Source organism: Aphis gossypii, unplaced genomic scaffold (genome assembly GCF_020184175.1).
Source record: "Aphis gossypii isolate Hap1 unplaced genomic scaffold, ASM2018417v2 Contig00066, whole genome shotgun sequence".
NCBI lineage: Eukaryota > Metazoa > Arthropoda > Insecta > Hemiptera > Aphididae > Aphis > Aphis gossypii.
In genome coordinates, this window is record NW_026082998.1 from 39,716 (window position 1) to 47,374 (window position 7,659).

A 7,659-nucleotide genomic window follows, 5' to 3' on the forward strand; every position below is an offset into this window, starting at 1 on the left:
TGGGTCATTACCGTGGCAAAACAACTATACAGTTTAAAAATACTTTCTAAAATATGTTTTTTTTTTTTTGTTTAATTATATAATTAGGTATATAAAATTTAGTAATACAATAATGTAATCATTTATTTTAATTAATCAAATAATAATTACCTAACAATCACTTAAAATACCATGTTTATTTATATTAATATATTACCTGTTGCATTGAATTGTTTGCTTATTTCTATCCAAGCTTTATCTTGAGTATCTCTATTGTAATAATCAGCTCTTGAGTGATCATATAAACAAGGGTATGGTTCTGTATAACTATACTATTCAAGACTAATAACGATTTGTATATATTACTATGTGCCTATATTAGTTATATCATAATTTATATTATATTAAATTATAAAACATTAAAGGTATATATTTATTAATATATTAAATACCATAATTTTATAACAAAATAAAATATAAGTACATATTATTAATTTTTTTATACAAATAAATGTGAAAAAATATTTAGGTATTAACAGGTATATAATAAATAATACATTAATTTACTTACAACTATTATATATATTATAATTATTTTATTTTTGTTGATGTACACAGATATACAGAAGCTAAGGTAAATGAAATAAGATCGGATATATGTAATAATATAATAATATGTATAATTGATACGAACAACTATAGTGTTATATGGCGTAATATAAAACAACGACTAATCGTCTACAGGCTACTACATAGAACGAATATGCTATAGAAATATAGAATGTCTATTCAGCGTCTTCTGTACTACAGTGTGAATAATTTGCTTATAATCTACATAATACAGGGTGTGTTGTTTACATTCAACACTTCCCCTTAAACAATATACCCTGACTTAGAATTAATATATCTAATTCCCAGCATCTCCCTGAGTTCTTGGAATCTTGGTCGTGGAGTTGGCTTGGTCAATATGTCAGCTAACTGCTCCTTGCTTGACACGTACTCCAGAGAAAACATCCCTTCACTGAACTTCTCACGAATGTAGTGATAGCGAACATCGATGTGTTTCGTTCGCTTATGATATTCTGGATTTTTCACTAGTTTGATGGCGCTTTGGTTGTCTGCATACAGAACCGGTGTATCTCCCTGTGTCTCCAGAAGATCACTGATAAGTAGCGTCAACCAAGTAAGTTCTTGTATCGATTGACTCAGCGCTATGTATTCTGCCTCAGTAGTCGAAAGTGCTACCGATTTTTGTCTTTGTGAACACCATGCTACGATTCCATCTCCCATCATGAAAATGAATCCTGATGTTGATCGTCTCGTTATTGTGTCACCGGCATAGTCTGCGTCACTATATCCACGCAACTTTGGTGTTATACTAGAATCATAAATTAAACCATAATTAAACGTTCCTTTTAAATATTTAAATATACGTTTCACCGCATTCCAATGAATTGTCAGAGGCTTTTCTAAATAACGACTGACAAGATTTACTGCAAAAGTTATATCAGGCCTTGTTATTTGGCTTAGATACAACAAACTTCCAACTGATTCTCTGTATGGAACTTCCCCTGCTTCCAATGATCCAGACAAATTTGGATCTAATGAGTGTTGTGGATCTGTTGGAATATGCAGGACGTTGGCTTCTTCCATATTGAACCTCTCCAAAATGCGCTTGCAATATGAAGATTGGTGTATGAAAATTGAACCATCAGGTCTCTGATCAATTTCAATACCCAAGAAATGATCAAGTTCACCTTCCTTCGTCTCGAAATTGTCCTTTAGGTAGTTCACCATTGTGTCCACCAGCTCGTTGTTTGTTGCTGCGATTAGTCCATCATCTACAAAAATAGCGACAATTAGTAATTGATTATTTTTATTGCTTACGTATACACAAGGGTCTGCTCTTGTTTCCTTTAGATCAAAGTTCCTCAGCATATTTTTGAACTTTTTGTTCCAGCACCTGGGTGCCTGTTTCAGCCCATATAGGCTCCGTTGAAGTTTGCATACTAATTGAGTTCCATCCTCTTAACCCTTTGGTTGTTTCATATACTATATAGATGTCTTCTTCAAGATCTCCATATAAGAACGCTGTTTTAATGTCAAATTGTCTGAGCATTAATTTTCTGGCTGCTGCTATCGCAAGTATTACTCGAATTGAATCATATTTCACTACTGGACTGAACGTTTCTTGAAAATCTATTCCATGAACTTGCGCACATCCCTTTATTACTAGTCTAGCTTTAAATCGATCTATTTCTCCATTTGTTTTGTACTTGGTTTTATATATCCATGCGTTATTTATTGGATTTTTATCTCTTGGTAAATCTACTAATTTCCAAGTTTCGTTTTTCTGCAATGATAACATTTCGTCGTCCATCGCTGCCTTCCAATCGTCTGCATTTTTACATGTCATAGCTTCTTTATATGTTACTGGGTCATTATATGTTGAGAAAAATGCATCTCTATACCTGATAGGTTTATTGAGTTTTTCTCTGTCTCTGAGTATCATTTGTTGTTGATCCTCTACTGGCATCTGTTTATCATCGTCCAGTTTTTCTTCGTCGTCACTGTTGACTTCTTCATCTTCATCTCCACCTTCCGAATTTACTTCTTTTTCTTCACTTATGATTTTTACTTCTAAAGTTGTTGACGGTTTTGTGGACTCTTTGAATATTATATCTCTGCTCAGTGAAACTTCTCTTCCACCAAAGTATATACGATAACCTTTCGTTTCTTCTGAGTAACCAACAAAAATACCTTTTCTTCCCTTTTGATCCCATTTTCTTCGTTTTTCTTGCGGTATATGAGCATAAACTTCGCTACCGAATATTTTCAGGTGATTTATATCTGGTGTATTGTTGAACCATAATTCGTAAGGTGTTTTTCCTTCTTGACCTGTGTTTCCTGTACGATTTATTGTATATACGGCTGTATTCACTGCTTCTGCCCAAAGTGACTTAGACAAATTTTTACTGTATAGCATAGTTCTTGCCGCTTCTACAATTGTTCTCATTGACCTTTCCGCTTTGCCGTTTTGTTGAGGTGTATATGGTACACTCGTCTCATGTTTAATTCCAAATTTATCCAATATGGTTTTAAATTCAGCATTTTTATATTCCAAACCACAATCACTTCTTAAAGTAACTACTGAAACATTTAACTGATTTTTGACTGTATTTAAAAATAATTCAAATTTATTTTTTACTTCCGATTTTTGGCTCATAAAATACACATACGTGTAACTAGAATAATCATCCTTGAAAATAACAAAATATCGTTTACCTCCAAGCGAGTTTTCTTCCATAGGACCACACACATCACTGTGAATTAATTGACCTGGCTTTGTAGTTTTAGTAGTACTCGATGTGAATGGCTCTCTGTGTTGCTTACCATAAATGCAAGCTTCACAGAAAAATTTGTTTTTCGTGTCTGTAAACGGGATCTGCATATATTTCAAGTAACTCCGAACATATTGAACATTCTGGTGACTCAGCATTTCATGCCACTGTTGTAACGTGAAATTTTTAATCGCAACATTTGCTTGGTCAGCCGCTTGTAATGGCCTAGTCTTCAAAAGCATTGAAAACATTTTATTCTCACGGACTCCAATAGCAACTATACGATTGTTTTTTTTAAATATACAGCCGTCACTATCTGTCACCATTTTTATACCTTTGTCAAGGCATGCTCCACACGAAAACAAATTTACCTTAAGATCAGGCACGTGTAAAACGTTAGACAAATAACTGTCAACCCATTTATCACAAATTTTTGCTTGAACATTTATATTACCTTTACCAATAGCCATAATATATTTGCCATCACCGATACGTACTGGTAACTGCACTTCAAATGTCTCATAATTACTGAACCATTCTCTTCTGCTGGTCATGTGATCGCTAGCACCTGAATCCACATACCATTTTTCTGATTCTCTAATTTCGATGTCCTTTGACTGTACACCAACCAACGCATTTCCTGAGTTTGATTCGCTCTCAACTTTTTCTTTTTGTTCTTTTAAGAAAATTCGGCATTCACGCTTCCAATGCCCGGGTTTTTTGCAATAATTGCACTTGCCTGGTTTTTTATCGTTGTTCCGTTGATTTTCAGAATTGCCAATTTTCGTGTGTTTTTCTTTATAATGTGTTCCAAACGATTTCTTTGCCGAAAACGCACTACTACTTGCAGTATCTCTCTGGACATCATGTCCTTGAGTTTGCCTTGTTTCCTCCACCATGAGTCTGGACGACAAATTAGACAATGTTTTGTCCACATTTGGTATCGAATCCCATGCACTGTAGAAATGTTTGTAATTTTCTGGCAATGTCATTAGTATCTTGGTCATAAGCATTGAGTCGGATATTGGTTCACCTAACTGGCTTAATTTTCTACTAAGACTCTCCAATTTCGAAATATGAATCGCCATATTGTCATCTGGGTTCATAACATAGCTGTAGAACTTTTGTTGAATCAACGTTACACTCGAGTCCGACTTTTGTTCATAAACACTAAGCAACTTGTCCCACATTTCCTTAGCCGTGTCACAATTCATTATGTACTGCAGTGGTTGTTCGTCCACTGACGTAACTATATACTTTTGAGCCTTATTGTCAGCCTTTTTAAATATTGAATAATCAACACCATACCTTTTTCTTGCATCATCTTCAGTTTCTGAGCTTGTTTTTGTAAGAACGGGTTTTTTCGATTTTCCGGTCACAACGTCAAATATATCGGCTGCAGTCATTATGACTTTTATTTGGAACTTCCATGTTTCCCAATTTACATTACCTGTTAATTTATTAATTTTTATAGATTCGTTTTCCATAATGACGAATTATCTGTACACTGTCTGTACACTATAAATGTAATAATAACAAACACAGTTTCTGCGCTTCACACGATTGACGCACTTACACTACACTATACTTCACGAATTAATATTGTTGTACACTACCTGTACAACACACACACGCGATTCGTAAAAAAAATTAATGTATTAAAACATACACGACCCTATTATAAATACCTTACGACTGGGCCCATAACCTGTTGATGTACACAGATATACAGAAGCTAAGGTAAATTATGAAATAAGATCGGATATATGTAATAATATAATAATATGTATAATTGATACGAACAACTATAGTGTTATATGGCGTAATATAAAACAACGACTAATCGTCTTACAGGCTACTACATAGAACGAATATGCTATAGAAATATAGAATGTCTATTCAGCGTCTTCTGTACTACAGTGTGAATAATTTGCTTATAATCTACATAATACAGGGTGTGTTGTTTACATTCAACAATTTTATTTTAATTATTTTAATATAACATACCTAGTTTCCACGGTGGAGAGCTGATGACATGTGACAAAAGTACAACATGCAGTACTTTTGTCATCAACAAAATTTCAGAAATGACACAAAACTGAAACATGATCTGGCAGGTCAGATCAGTGTACGAACATGAATGATTTGTATGTATAATGAAAATTACTAGTATGACATGTCACTTGTTAAATCACTCGTCACGTCACTTATCATATCACGAGTTACGTTACTTCGGTGGACGCTCGACCATAGGTACACACAAATGCGCATGGATGTACTTGTTAATCGCTACATATATTTCGTTATAAACTAATGTAAACCTGTATTATAAACAGGTACAGATTTGTGTAAGAAAATTTTAGAACTGCCAAACATTTTAATATTTTTGTACATGCAAATTAAATAAATTTGTCGCTCGCTACATTCGATTAACAACCACTATTTGTCTATTTACCAAACTATATATTGACTACACATTTAAATAACACTTTATCCATTACTTTATTAATTATAATTTATTAGTATTAATATAATAGATAATTTTTTTTTTATCTTCAGTATCTTAAGTTGTAGATTAGGTATTTTTAAAACAGCTCAAGTTTAATGTATAAAATGTTATCCTAAAGTGATATTATATTATGTTGTTAAGTTTTATCAAATTGATAGTTGATCATTATTCATTAATAATAAACTGTTAACTTTTTTCACCTACCTATATTGATTTATTTTCCTAATACTAAAGTAATAATAAAATTATTTTACTATTTGCCCATACAAGGAATTATCATATACATATTTTATATTATAAACAATAGCGTAGTCATGAACATGGCTAATAATCAAGAAAGCTAAAAAATATTATTAATTCTACTATTTAGATGGGGCTACAATATTCAAGTTAGAAAAAATTGGGAAACTAATATGGTTTTTGGTGGGGAGGGGAAGTGCGACAGCATAACGTCTATGACAATAAAGATATTATTATTATTATTATTATTAACAGACTGTCTGAGGTGGCAGTTAAAATATCAAATTCAATTTTCAAATTTTATAGAATTGTGGAAAATTTTAAAAACTGGCACTGGGACCCTTAAGTGTTAAATGAAGTTGCAGTAAACAATAAACATATTATTATAAGGTTATTGTAAATAGTACCTAAATACCGTAATATAAATGTATTCATAATGTGTACAGGCTCGGATTTTATAGCATTTTCTTATTTTTATTGGATATAGATAAAAATAGCAGAGTTAGCTATAAAATTGTTTTATGCATCAGATACTTCAAGTATATTTTATTTTTCTATTTTTTGTAAAGGTATTTAAAGGATTTTTAGTTTTTAGTGGTATTTTTTAAGTTGTGATGGTGTAATTTTCGGCTAATTTACTATATACTTATCAATAAAACTTTTATTTCGTATTTTCAATTTTCATAATATTAATTTATATTATATGGTATGAAACTACTTTTTATTTTTTATTATTTACAATTTTTATTAAAACTTTAAAACTTTATTTTTTTGTGTTTTTAGGGGCATATTTATAGCGCATATTTTAGTAAATTTTAGTGCTATAAAATCTGAGCCCTGGTCATGTATAATGTGTATAAGTGAATCCCGGACGAAAAGTCCATTTTAAAAAAAGTTGAACTAAAAGTCTGGATTCATTTTTTTATTGTTGGACAAAAAGTACGAAAATATAATTAATACCTAATTGATTTCTATATAGGGTGATTCTTTTATCAAACAACACTCATTATTTCCAAAAGTATTCATGTTTTTGAAAATATTTTTTTACATAGTTTCAAATGTTAAAAAAACAACATTTTTAAAAAAATATATATTTTTAAATATTTTTTATCCTTATAATTTTTTGAGTTTTTACTTTTTTGAATGACAACATAAATTTTTAATTTCGTATTCCAAAGCAAAATAATTTTTTGAGTATTTCGATACATAAAAATCGAATTTAGGGTGAGTAGTTTATGAGTTATACTTACCTATTCAAAGTGTAGACAAGCGGAGTAGTGGACAAACATTTTGCGGGGTAACCCCGTACCACTCCACTCTGCGCAGCTAAACTTTAAATACGTATAACTTGTAAACTACTCACCCTAAATTTGATTTTTATGTATCGAATTACTCAGAAAATTATTCTGCTTGTAACCTGTGCCTAAAAAAAAAGAAAAATGTACAAACAAAATAATATTCGAATTCATTATCTAGATTTTGTCAACTTTCAAACTTTCTTATACTTCTTAAATATTGATAGGTACAAAGATTTTAGTCATTAGTCAACTAAATTGAAATAAAAACTGTAGAATTAAAAGGTTATTTTAA